Raw genomic sequence first — 15,208 nt, 5'->3', positions numbered from 1 at the left:
GTTTTCAATGAATGCACTTGATTCATCTTAATTGCTTCTTGCTATTTTGCACAGGGTGACAGATGTGGATCTGAGTTTGTAGATAACTGTTTTTATTAGCACCATTTGTTAAACAGACTTTATAGATACAATGTAATTTTCTTCAACATGCTGATGATCTTCCTCACATCACTAGAAAAATGCAAAAATTTGTTGGGGAACAGAAAACACTATGCATAGACAAAGTATTTTTAATTCACTGTTTATTTTTTAAATAATAGTTTTGTTTATTCTTTAGGAATTTTATATGAAATATTTTAATAATATTATTTCCCCCACTTCAGATACTTCCCCACATCCCTACCACTCCAACTTCATATTCTTTCTCTTTCTTGAATAAATAGAAACTAGCAAGCAAACAAAATAAGCATAAAGTCAAATATTTGTTGGCTGACTGCTCCTGGGCAGGGAGGCTTGTCCAGGATTGTGGTTGATATAACTACTGCCACCTCACTGAAGAAAACTTATTTTCCATTTCCTACCTTCTATCAATTACAAATAGCTTCTCTTAAGTTGAATAAATATTAAAAGATGTATCACAATATCTGACTTGAAATTATACTTTGGAGCTGATAAACTCAGCCTCCTACTGGCACAAAAATAGACATAAAGACCAATGGTAGAAGACCCAGAAATAAGCATAAACTTCTGTGGCTACCAACACCTAGTTATACACTGAATTATTTCTCCATGCTTGGAGCTGACTTCCCTTTTATAGGTGAGCATGGTCTCTCAGATCATATTTCTCTGTCTCTCTTCATACTCTTTCTTATTTCTGGATTACCATCCCCATCTCCTCTCTCTGGAACATTGTAATTTCTTCCTTGGGCTTGGTTAAAATGTCCACATTTTGTGTCAGTATTATGATATTCATTGTACCTTACTCTAGGTGGACCTTCTTCTTTAACTGCCCTTAGAACCTTTAATTTCATTGTCAAAGAGTTAATGACTTTAATTGTTCTCTCTTCCTACATCCGGTGAACTATCTATCTATCTATCTATCTATCTATCTATCTATCTATCTATCTATCTATCTGTCTGTCTATCTATCTATCATCTATCTATATATGTATCTATCTATGATCTATCTATCTATCTGTCATATGTCTTCTGTCCTTTCTAAATACCTATCTAAAAAATTATCTATTGCCAAAAAGGGAAGAAAAAGCTGTAGATAGTGCAATTACAGCAAAATTCTGTTTTCTTCTTGGGAGATAAATGAGAAAGAGCTCGTAAAACTTTGAGTGAACTGTTTTAATTGGTTAGATAACAAAAAAATTGCATTGCTAAAAGTAGCAAATTACTACCATCAGATCTGCATATAGACCTGGTGGTAGTAATTGATTAATATGGTGGTAATTGATTAATATGAATTGAATACATAATACATAATTGAATACATAATTGAATACATAATTTAATGGATACTTTTGAGAGGAGAACCCTAATCTGGATGCCTCAAGTAGCTCTGTCAAGCAGTATCTATGTGACAATGACTGGTATCACTCTGAGTTTCAGTTGCTTTATCTGTAAAAGCAGGACATTATATTTTCTGCTGTCCATAGTACAGTAAATAAAAATGATGAAATATCTGATAAGATATAAACAGCCTTTCTTGTGTGCCTGCCTAATAGCAGTTAATCATCTGTGCCATGTCATCTACAGGCACAATCAACTGAACTCAGTTTAGATAACGAGCAAATGAAAAAAGGTTTTACACAAGCTGGCAAAAGGAAGCAGAGGATCCTTTTTCTAGAACACGTCTCCAACTTGGGTAGGAAGTATACAAATGCTAGAAGAATGTTTTAGCTCCTATGAATGATGAAATATTCCCCAATTTCTCTGTGCCCATGTCTGGAAAATATATGTGAAAAAATATGCTTCCAGTGTCCAGAAAATAATAATTATATTTCTTGTGATTATCTGCAGATTCAACTGGAAAATATATCTGAGCAGGTAGCACAATGTTTTGTACACACGAAAGGAAAATAAATGATGGGCTTCTTCTCTCTCTTCCCTCACCTTCTTTTTCCTTCTCTTCTCTTCTCTTCTCTTCTCTTCATCATTCTTTCTTATATTTTATCTTCCCCTGCCTTGCACTTTACTTCATATAATCTCAACCCATTTACTGGGATTGTCCCAGTAAAGAAATACCACTTAGAGCCGGGCAGTGGTGGTACACGCCTGTGATCCCAGCACTCTGGGAGGCAGAGGCAGACGGATTTCTGAGTTCGAGGCCAGCCTGGTCTACAGAGTGAGTTCCAGGACAGCCAGGGTTATACAGAGAAACCCTGTCTCAAAAACCCAAATCCAATCCCCACAAAAAAAAATTTAAACAGACCCTCCTAAAAGAGGGAGGAACAAAAAATTGTAAGTTTAAATAATAAATACCACTTAACTGTGCAAGAAACATTGACATTAAGACTACTATTCCTAACAGAATATTTTGGCCACATGATAAATTAGATAAAACACATAAACAAAGCTCTTTGAAGCCACCATTATTATCTTTACTTTATATAATGAAATACAAGTTTAGAAAAATTAGTTAGGTTGTCTAAGGTTACAAATCCTGTGTGAGGTATTGGACCCAAAGATGTGTGATTGCAAAGAATCTGCTCATAAATCTGATGTTATTTACACTGGCACCCAATGAGCTGCTGTGGAAAAAGCCTTGATCAAGCCTAATTCACCAATCTGTCTGCATCTGCTCTGTTCCTTGCCTTAACCGCTTCACTTCTTATTGGCCACTGAATGAAATGTTGGTATTTGTATTCATGTTTGCTTAAACTCAGTGTGGAGTATAGGATGGGCAGGGTCCATAGTGATTCTTTAATTCCTGTCAGAGGGTTGATAGGTGATAAAGCTTCAGGATCAAAAACACTATAACTAGTTAAAGTTGAATTTCAAATGAACAATTAGAAGTATGTCTAAGATATTCCACAGACTACAGCTGTATTAAAATTACTTGTGATTTGAGGTAAAATTGATTTTATTCTTTTAGCCAGCATTTTAATAGGGAAACCTATACTTATTTTATTTGTTGAAACTAGTATCAATGTTTGGTTACGCCCTCATAAATGTTTTCACACATAAAAAATTATATCGGGGAGGACACAGCTTGATCCGGTGGGTCCGGCCCTACAGAGCTTAGGTTCCAGTCCTGAGGCCTTTGGTGGGAGCCTTCAGATTGCCGCTTTGGTATCCAGAACAGCCTGGGCTACAACACCATATCTCCAGGCCCTGCAAGAGGCCAGAACTGTACCCGGGAGGCTGGTTGGGAGGAGTCAGTGTGCTCTGGTGAGTCCAGAAGGCCAGGGGTGGGAGCCTTCAGGTCTCTGCTTTGGGATCTGAACAGCCTGGGCCACAGCACCCTGTCTCCAGGCAGTGCAGGACGTCAGCTGTGCACCAGAGGCCAGCTGGGAAGAATCAGTTTGCACTGGTGAGTCCAGAATTGACAACAAGACCAACTAACACCAGTGAGAACTAGATGGCAAAAGGCAAACGCAGGAACATCACTAACAGAAATCAAGGCAATATGGCAGCATCTGAACCCAATTCTCCTTTAACAGCATGTCCTGGATACCCCATCACACCAAAAAAACAAGATTTGGATTTAAAATCACTGGTCATGATGCTGGGACAGGAACACATGAAGGACATACTTAAAGAAATTCAGGAGAAAATGGGTCAAAAGTTAGAAGACCTTACAAGAGTAATATAAAAAAAATCATTGAAAGAAATTCAGGAGAATACAAAAGCCAATAAGGAGGAAATGGAAAAATCACTTCAAAAAATACAGGAGAACATTGGTCACCAGGCTGAGGTCATGAAAGAGGAAACACAAAAATCTCTTAAAGAATTACAGGAAAACACAAACAAGCAAGTGAAGGAGCTAAGCAAAACCATCCAGGATCTAAAATCAGAAGTAGAAACAACTAAGAAAACTCAAAGAGAGACAACTTTGGAGATAGAAAACCTTGGGGAGAAATCAGGGGACATAGCTGCAACTATCAACAACAGAATACAAGAGATAGAAGAAAGAATCTCAGATGCTGAAGATACCATAGAAACCATGGACTCAATAGTTAAAGAAAATGCAAAATGCAAAAAGTTTGTAACCCAAAATATCCAGGAAATCCAGGACACAATGAGAAGACCAAACCTAAGAATTATAGGCATAGATGAGAGTGAAGATTTACAACTTAAAGGGCCAGCAAATATCTTCAATAAAATTATGGAAGAAAACTTCCCTAACCTAAAGAGAGAGATGCCCATGAATATACAAGAAGCCTACAGAACTCCAAACAGACTGGACGAGAACAGAAATACCTCCTGTTACATCATAATCAAAACCCAAAATGTACTAAACAAAGAATATTAAAGGCAGTAAGAGAAAAAGGCCAAGTAACATATAAAAGAAGACCTATCAGAATTACACCAGATTTCTCACCTGAGACTATGAAAGGTAGAAGATCCTGGGCATATCTCATGCAAAATTTAAAAGAACACAAATGCCAGTCAAAACTACCATACCCAGCAAAACTCTCAATCACCATAGAAGGAGAAACTAAGAAATCCCATGACAAAACCAAGTTTAGCCAATATCTATCCACAAACCCAGCCCTACAAAGGATAATAGGAGAAAAACACCAACACAAGGAGGCACAGTGAAACTAATTGATGCTTTGGACCAATTAGATTTAACAGATATATATAGAACATTTTATCCTAAAGCAAAAGAACATACATTTTCCTCAGCACATCATGGTACCTTCTCCAAAATCGATCATATAATTGGTCACAAGACAGACCTCAACAAATATAAGAAGATCGAACTAATCCCATGCCTCCTATCAGATCACTATGGAGTAAAAGTGGTCTTCAATGGCAACAAAAACAACAGAAAACCGACATACACCTAGAAACTGAACAATATTTTACTCAATGATACCTTGGTCAAGGAAGAAATAAAGAAAGAAATAAAGACTTTTTAGAATTTAATGAAAATGAATACACAACATACCCAAATCTATGGGACACAATAAAAGCAGTGCTAAGAAGAAAACTCATAGCCCTGAGGGCCTCCAAAAAGAAAAGGAGAGAACAGCTTAAGGACACAGGTGAAAGCCCTGGAACAAAAAGAAGCTATTTCACCTAGGAGGAGTAGAAGGCAGGAAATCATCAAACTCAGGGCTGAAATCAATCAAGTAGCAACAAAGAGAACCATACAAAGAATCAACAAAACCAGGAGCTGGTTCTTTGAGAAAATCAACAAGATAGATTAAACCCTTATCCAGACTAACCAAAGGGCACAGAGACAGTAACAAACTTAGAAATGAAAGGGGAGATATAACAACAGAAACTGAGGAAATTCAAAAAATCATTAGATCCTACTACAAAAGCCTATACTCAACACAACTGGAGAATCTGGAGGAAATGGACAGTTTTCTAGACAGATAACCAACACCAAATCTAAATCAGGATCAAATAGATCATCTAAACAGTCCCATAACACCTGAAGAAATAAAAAGGGTCATAGAAAGTCTCCCAACCAAAAAAAAGCACGGGACCAGATGGCTTCAGTGCAGAATTCTATCAGACCTTCATAGAAGACCTAACACTAATACTCTTCAAACTATTCCACAAAATAGAAACAGAAGGAACTCTACCCAACTTCTTCTATGAAGCCACAATTACGCTGATACCAAAACTGCACAAAGATCCAACAAAGAAAGAGAACTTCAGGCCAATTTCCCTTATGGATATTAATGCAAAAATACTTAATAAAATTCTTGCCAAGCGAATCCAAGAACACATCAAAATGATCATCCACCATGATCAAGTAGGCTTTATTCCAGGGATGCAGGGTTGGTTCAATATATGGAAATCCATCAATGCAATCCACTACATAAACAAAGTCAAAGAAAAAAACCATATGATCATCTCATTAGATGCAGAAAAAGCATTTGACAAAATTCAGCATCCTTTCATGCTAAAAGTCTTGAAAAGAACAGGAATTCAAGGCCCATACCTAAACATAGTTAATGCAATATACAGCAAACCGGTAGCCAACATCAAACTAAATGGAGAGAAACTTGAAGCAATCCCACTAAAATCAGGGACTCGACAAGGCTGTCCTCTCTCTCCATATCTTTTCAATATAGTACTTGAAGTTCTAGGTAGAGCAATTAGACAACATAAGGAGGTCAAGGGGATACAAACTGTAAAGAAAGAAGTCAAATTATCAGTATTTGCAGATGACATGATAGTCTACTTAAGTGACCCAAAAACCTCCACCAGAGTACTCCTACAGCTGATAAACAACTTCAGCAAAGTGGCTGATTATAAAATCAACTCAAGCAAATCAATTGCCTTCCTATACTCAAAGGATAAGCAGGCTGAGAAAGAAGTTAGGGAAATGACAGCCTTCACAATAGCCACAAACAATATAACGTATCTTGGTGTGACTCTAACCAAACAAGTGAAAGATCTATACAACAAGAACTTCAGGTCTCTGAAGAAGGAAATCAAATATGACCTCAGAAAATGGAAAAATCTTCCATGCTCGTGGATTAGCAGGATTAATATAGTTTAAATGGCCATTTTGCCAAAAGCAATCTACAGATTCAACGCAATCCCCATCAAAATCCCAACTCAGTTCTTCACAGAGTTAGAAAGAACAATTCTCATATTCATCTGGAATAAGAAAAAACCCAGGATAGCTAAAACTATTCTCAACAACAAAAGAAATTCTGGGGGAATCAGTATCCCTGACTTCAAGCAATACTACCGAGCAATAGTGTTAAAAACTGCATGGTATTGGCACAGTGACAGACAAGTGGACCAATGGAATAGAATTGAAGACCTAGAAATGAAACCACACACCTATGGTCACTTGATATTTGACAAAGGAGCTGAAAATATCCAGTGGAAAAAAGATTGCCTTTTCAACAAATGGTGCTGGTTCAATTGGAGGTCAGCATGCAGAAGAGTGCGAATTGATCCATTCTTATCTCCATGTACTAAACTCCAATCTAAGTGGATCAAGGGCCTCCACATAAAACCAGACACACTGAAACTAATAGAAAAGAAACTGGGGAAAACCCTTGAGGACATGGGCACAGGGGAAAAGTTCCTGAACAGAACGCCAATCACTTATCCTCTAAGACCAAGAATTGACAAATGGGCCCTCATAAAATTACAAAGTTTCTGTAAGGCAAAGGACACTGTTAAAAGGACAAAACAGCAACCAACAAATTGGGAAAGGATTTTCACCAACCCTACATCTGATAGAGGGCTAATATCCAATATATACAAAGAACTCAAGAAGTGAGACCCCAGGGAACCAAATAACCCTATTTAAATATTGGGTACAGATCTAAACAAAGAATTTTCACCTGAAGAAATTCGGATGGTAGAGAGGCACCTTAAGAGGTGATCAATATCATTAGTCATTAGGGAAATGCAAATCAAAACAACTCTGAGATTTCACCTTACACCAGTCAGAATGGCTAAGGTGAAATCTCAGGAGACAACAGGTGTTGGCGAGGATGTGGAGAAAGGGGAAAACTCCTCCACTGCTGGTGGGGCTGTAAGATGGTACAACCACTTTGGAAATCAGTCTGGCAGTTCCTCAGAAAACTGGACATGACACTTCTGGAGGACCCTGTTATACCTCGGCTTGGCATATACCCAAAGGATTCCCAGGCATGCAATAAAGACACATGCTCCATTATGTTCATGGCAGCCTTATTTATAATAGCCAGAATCTGGAAAGAACCCTGATCCTTCAAAGGAGGAATGGATACAGAAAATGTGGTATATTTACACAATGGAATGCTACTCAGCAATTAGAAACAATGAATTCACAAAATTTTTAGGCAAATAGTTTGATCTGGAAAATATCATCCTAACTGAGGTAACCCAATCTCAAAAGAATACACATGGAATGCAATCTCTGATAAGTGGATATTAATTAGCCCAGAAGCTCTGAATACAAAAGGCACAAATCGCATAACAAATGACTCCCATGAAGAAGTATGGAGAAGGTCCTGATCCTGGAAAGGATTGATCTAGCTTTGGAGGGGAATATAAGGACAGAGAAAAAAGAGGGAGGTGATAGGAGAATGGGTGGAGAGTGGAAGGTTTATAGGACATATGGTTAGGGGGGGTTCTGGGAAAGGGGAAATAATTTGGAAAGTAAATAAAGTATATAGAAAATAAAAATATTAAAATGAAAAAAGAAATAAAATTGACAAATAAATAAAAATTGACAAAGAAAAATAAAAGCCAACCAAAGAAGTAACATGAGATGTGTAAATCCCAAAGAAATAATATCATAAAAATGAAAAAAAATATATCAAGGAGTTACGTAGAAGACCAAAAGGAGTCAAGTGCACAATAAAGAAATAGTATATAAGAATGAATAGTGTATGAAGAACTCAAATCATAGATGATTCTCTAGGTTCTCAACTTGAAGGTCATTTGAAAAGCTGGCCCTTTCAAAGAGGTCAACTGTGACCATCAAAAAACACACATCCTTATAATTCAAGAACGTAGCAAAGTTACAGTTATGAGTTAGCAACAAAAATTGTATGGGTTACAGGGATCACCACAACATGAGAAGCTGTATTAAAGCATCACAGTATTAGCAGTTTGAGAACTACTGCACTACATTCTTTTTAATAGGAGGACTGGGATATGTTTTCCTCTGAGTCTTCCTTAAGAGAACCCTACCTGGACTATGTATGCCCCCGTATTTCTCATCAAAAAGTCCTAAAGACCCTCTCTCATTCCAGCTACATCTCAGCTGAGGGTTTTGGACATGCCCTGGGAGGGACATTATAGTTCAGGTGAGGCTCCAGTCCTCAACTGCTAAGGACTTGCAGTTTTCTGTCATTGTAAGGCCTTCCTGTCTGAGGCTTGTGACTTGGCCAATTCTCATGACTTAGACTCATTTATCAATTATTCATTCAGTGTGCATTTTGAGCTTGTATCATATGCCACATATTCAGCTTAGCATCGAAAATATACAAAACACTAATCATATCTTGCTTAAGAAGACACACTTGCATCCAAGTAGATCTAGTAGTGATAGGAAAGAGCTGTCAATGGAGGTCTGGAGCATCCTATTCGACATCAGCAAGGTGTGAAGGGACATGGAGGGCCATTTAGATGCTGAAAGGTAATTAATTTTGTTTTAGCTACACAAGAAAGGTATAGACGAGTCACTTTAGGCAAGAAGAATAAAATATAAACAAGCAGAGGCTCCTGGAAGAACAGAGCCTGACTCTAGTAATTAACTCTCAACTTCTAGAGTAAGCATGTTAGAAATAACAATGAAAGCAATCTGACTGAACTCTGGGATTTTTTTCAATTACTGGACATGTTAGAAAAAGATAATGGTTTGAAATATAACAGGGGAGAGGAAATGGGAGGGGGAACAAAAAAGAAAGAGAAATGTTTCAAGGGAGGGAATAAAAAAGTCCACTAAATGTTAAAACTCCTGTCAGTACTATGAAGTACCTACTACTCTGCCATGCTTTCTAACAAGAATTTTAAAGAAACAATTTTTCTCCACAAAGTCCAATGGATTCTCTTTTCACGTATCTTCAAAATATTTTTCTTCTACCTCCAGAGTAAGTTTTACTCCTGTGATTTTGTCTGGTGCACTCAAAGAGCAACCAAAACTCTCTATTTTGGGTTAGTCCCCATTCTATGTTGCCCTCCACATTACTGCCATTTTTCTTCCCTTTCTAAAAAAATAATTTTATACCCTCTGTCATATCCCCACCCCCAATACTTTTCTGTGACTTCTTACTCCATATGGATAAGACCGCCCATGCTTCATCCACATTTGCTGCTTGAGGATTCCTCTCAGGAATACAGTACAATAATTTTTAAAGCACAGGTCGGATGGACATAAATCAGTTTGTGACTTCATCAGAGGGAGAATTTGCCTGGCATGTACTGGAATGTACACACTGGTTGTTTACACCAGATGCACAGGCTGGGCTGGCGTCTATACCCTACTTACTACATCGCTTAGCATTCTCTGAGTTCCTGAGTTTTCATTTCGCAAGTTGCTTATACTCACCTGCTTCATATCTCCCATTTTTAGCACCAGCTTCATATAAATTGCATGGGTATAACTGAGATTGTGCTATGAAGACCTTAGCATTGTGCATTTCCAATAAATGCTATAATTCATCTTCAGCACTTTCTGTTCATGCAGGGTAACTTTTTGGCTGTTTCTATCAGGTCTCTCCCCCTAGTATCTTATCAGAAGCACTGCCCCCACATGGCTTTACATGCTCATCATGCTGTATATTCTGCTTAGAATAACCAGCAACCACAAATTTGTTGTTTAAATATTGTATCCTTGGGAAAGAAACTGTGATCACATCACTGATTTAACCCATGACAAATCAATCATTTCTTCTGTCAGCTCATGCTGCACACACCTTTATGATAACATGCATTGTACTGAATCATAAGTTGTTGCTTATATATCTGCCACACCAACTAAGCTACAGGTGCCTTAAGAGTGAGTCATGGCTTATTTAACCTTGAAAGCCCTTTGCCTTGAATGTTTAGCAATGACTAGCAAGTTAAGGGTGTTGAATAAATACATAGAGTGTGTTCAGTGGGTGCCTATTAAATGTGGGAATAACAACTGAGTTCAAAGCTGGCTTCAGACATCTATTGATATGAGGTTCAAGGCTTGAGACAAAGGAGTGGGAGTAAACAAGTAAGGTGGCTAGGTGTTTAGGACTTTTTATTTATTAGTAGTTAAAACATGACTGAGGAAAGAGGTAACATTTCAGAAGATGTAAGTTGTCATGCTTCACTTGATGGAGAGTGAAAGATAATTGTATATGTATCGATATCTATCATCTGTCTAGGAACTGAACTCAGGATGTCAGGCACAATAAACACTAATTCTATCAAAGAGTTACCACCTTAGATTCTTCTCCAAATAGACCTCTGTCTGTCTATCTGTCTTTCTCTCTGTCTCACTTTTTCTACTCTCTCCTCCTTTCTTCTCTATTTTCCATATATATGTGTAAAAATATATATTGCCCAAATTAATTACAGAAAATAGCTATTTTTCTTAAATACTGAAGACCAGAGTACTTGATTATCATTAAAAAATGTTTAATATGAAGGTAGACAATAAAGTTGCAGAAACAAAAGAAAAATGTTAAAAAATTTCATTAAATAGGTACAAGAAAGTCAGTAACATGGATATGTAGACAAGAGAATTTTTTACCAAACATAATGACATAAGTTCAGTCTCCAGTATCCACATGATTGACAGATAACTCCTATCTGATAACTTTAGATCTCCACATAGCCTATGATGTCCATATACACATGTCCAGTAAATAAATGAACAATATTTTTTTTCCTTTTTTAATTTATTTTCTATATTCTTTGTTTACATTCTAAAAGCTCTCCCCTTTTCCGGTCCCCCCCCCCCATATGTCCCATAAGTCCTCGTCTCTCCATCCATTCTCTTATCTTTCCCCCTCCCTTTACTCTGTCCTGGTACTCCACTACAATGTTGGATCAAGCCTTTCCAAGATTAGGGCCCTCTTCTTCCTTCTTCATTGGAATCATTTGATATGCTAATTGCATTTTCAGTATTCAGAGCTTCAGGGCTAATTAATATCCACTTATCAATGATTGCATTCCATGTGTATTCTTTTGTGATTGTGTTACCTCGCTTACGATAATATTTTCCAGTTCCATCCATTTGCCTAAAAAAAATTCATGAATTCATTGTTTTTAATTGCTGAATAGTACTCCATTGTGTATATATACCACATTTTCTGTATCCATTCCTCCATTGAGGGATATCTGTGTTCTTTCTAGCTTCTGGCTATTATAAATAAGGCTGTTATGAACATAGTGGAACATGTGTCCTTATTGCATGCTGGGGAATCCTCTGGGTATATGCCCAGGAGAGGTAGAGCAGGGTCCTCTGGAAGTGTCATGCCCAGTTTTCTTAGGAACCTCCAAATTGACTTCCATAGTGGTTGTACCATCTTACAATCCCACCAGCAGTGGAGAAGTGTTCCTCTTTCTCTACATCCTGGCCAACAACTGCTGTCTCCTGAGTTTTTAACCTTAGCCATTCTGACTGGTGTGAGGTGAAATCTCAGGGTTGTTTTGATTTGCATTTCCCTAATGGGTAATGATGTTGAGCATTTCAGTGTTAGAAAAAGCAATTCATAAATTTATCTGTCATATAGGTCTTTCACTTGTTTGGCTAGAGTCACCCCAAGATACTTTATGCTGAGGAATGGATCCAAAAAATGTGGTATATTTACACAATGGAGTACTATTCAGCCATTAGAAACAATGAATTCATGAAATTCTTAAACAAATGGATGGAGCTGGGGAACATCATACTAAGTGAGGTAACCCAGTCTCAAAAGATCAATCATGGTATGTACTCACTGATAAGTGGATATTAGCCTAGAGACTTGGAATACCCAAGTCATAATCCACATATTAATTGATGTCCATAAAGAACAGAGGAGTGGCCCCTGGTTCTGGAAAGACTCAGTGCAACATTATAGGGGAATACCAGAACAGGGAAATGAGAAGGAGTAGATGGAGGAACAGGGGGAGGGAAGAGGACTTATGTGATTTGTGGAGAGTGGGGATCCAGAAAGGGGAAAATCTACATCGAATAAAAAAAAACCTACTTTAAATAAAAATAAATCAGAAAAAAAAAAGAAAAGAAAAAAGAAAAGAAAAAAGAAAAAAATCAAAAAAAAATTTATCTGGAATAACAAAAAACCCAGGATAGCTAAAACTATTCTCAACAGTAAAAGAACCTCTGTGGGAATTAGTATCCAAGAGCTCAAGCAATATTACAGAGCAATAGTGTTAAAAACTGCACAGTATTGGCACAGGGACAGGGAAGTTGACCAATGGATTAGAATTGAAGACCAAGAAATGAATCCACACACCTATGGTAACTTGATCTTCAGCAAAGGAACTGAAACATCCAGTGGAAAAAAGATAGCCTTTTCAACAAATGGTGCTGGTTCAATTGGAGGTCAGCATGCAGGAGAATGCGAATTCATCCATTCTTATTTCCTTGTACTAAGCTCAACTGCAAGTGGGCTTCCTCATAAAACCAGACACACTGAAACTAGTAGAAAAGAAACTGGAGAAAACCCTTGAGGACAGAGGCACAGGGGGAAAGTTCCTGAACAGAACACCAATAGCTTATGCTCTAATATCAAGAATTGACAAATGGGATCTCATAAAATTATAAAGTTTCTGTAAGGCAAAGGACACCTTCAAAAGGACAAAACAGCAACCAACAAATTGGGAAAAAATCCTCATCAACCCTACATTTGATAGAGGGCTAATATCCAACATATACAAAGAACTCAGGAAGTTAGACCCAAGGGAATTAAATAACCCTATTAAAAAATGGGGTCCAGACCTAAACAAAGAATTTTCATCTGAAGAAATTCGGATGGCTGAGAAGCACCTTAGGAAATGCTCAACATCAATAATTTTTTAAAGATTACAAAATGAAAGACCATCCAGAGACTACCCAACCCATGTATAGGATGCATGCTGTATACAGTTACAAAGCCCAGGCACTATGTCAGGTGCCCACAAGGGCTGGCTGACTGGAGCCAGATGTAGCTATCACCTGGGAGGCTCTCCTAGTGTATGACAAATGGCACTCTCAGGCAGCCATTGAACTGAGCAGGGAGTCCCCAATGGGGGAGCTAGAGAAAGGACCCAAGGAGCTGAAGGGATTTGGAGCACCACAAAAGAAACAATATGAATCACCAAATACTCCCAGAACTCCAAGGGACAAAAACATCAACCAAAGAGTACACATGGAATTACCCATGGCTCCAGACACATCGGTGGCAGAGGATGGTCTTGTTGGACACCAAAGCCCTTGGTCCTGGAAAATATTGATGCCATAGTGTAGAGGAATACCAGGACAGGGAAAGTGGGAGTGGGTGGATTGGGGAAGGGCAGATGGCTTATGGGATTTTCAGGGGAGGGAGGAACTAGGAAAGGGGACAACATTTGAAATGTAAATATACCTAGTTAAAAAAGGAATGCAAAATGATGTAACATCAAACACTAATCAAAAGAAATATGTGTTGTTTACATTTATAACAAGACACATGGTATTCAGAATAAATAGCATTCTAAGATATGGAGAGTCATCTCAAAACTATAAAGGAGATAATTTACTAAGAAAACACCGTATGGTGTTTTCTTAGTAAACTGACAGACAAAAACTCAAGTTTCCCAGTGATGCATAAAACATGATGCCAAGAAGAGCATAGAAGAGTTGATAGAGCAGTCCTCCTTTTTTCATGTTTGCATTGACCCCAGTGGATATCCAAGACTGCCAATAGCATCACATTTTATAATACCGTTTTCATATACAAACGCATCTGTAATACAGTTTAATTCATAAAACAGACACAGTGCGAGTCACACAAGTCTTGATAACTAATGATGTAGACCATTTATTACAAAGTACATGATAATGTTAGTGCAAAAATTATATCTCATTATATAATTTCCTTCCTTTTTCAAAATTCACTCTTACAAGTGGCTTCTCTGTAGCTCAGGTGGAGTGACAGCATGTTCCTTTTGTCTTCTGGACCATTACTTAGTAAAGTAAGTGTTATTTGAACAGAGGCATTATGACCAAGTGGCAGTTGATCTGATAATAAGACAACTTTTAAGTGATGGAAAGGAGGTAATCATTCAGTATGGATGTGACCTATAAAAGGATCATTCTCAACTCTGTCGGTATGTAGTAAGTAGATTGTGAGATTTCATCATCAGGATACTTAGAATGGAATATGATTTAACATTAGCAGTTAGGCCCATGAAGTGACTTAGCAGGTAATGGCACCTGCTGTGCCCATTCTACATATGATTTAAGGAAGAAACTGATTCTTATTAGCTGCCCTTTGACTTCCATATACACTCTGTGGCACACATATGGGACTGCATGAGAGTGCATCTTACAGACAAATAAATACTTACAAATATTTGTCAGTGTCTTCAGGCACCAGCTCAACCTCTCTGTCCACTGAGCTCTGTGCATGTTGTCCACAGCAATGTCTAGGACAATGCCTCAGCAATGCTTCCTCTG

Source organism: Apodemus sylvaticus, chromosome 13 (assembly GCF_947179515.1).
Source record: "Apodemus sylvaticus chromosome 13, mApoSyl1.1, whole genome shotgun sequence".
NCBI lineage: Eukaryota > Metazoa > Chordata > Mammalia > Rodentia > Muridae > Apodemus > Apodemus sylvaticus.
Note: the sequence above shows the minus strand (reverse complement) of the source record.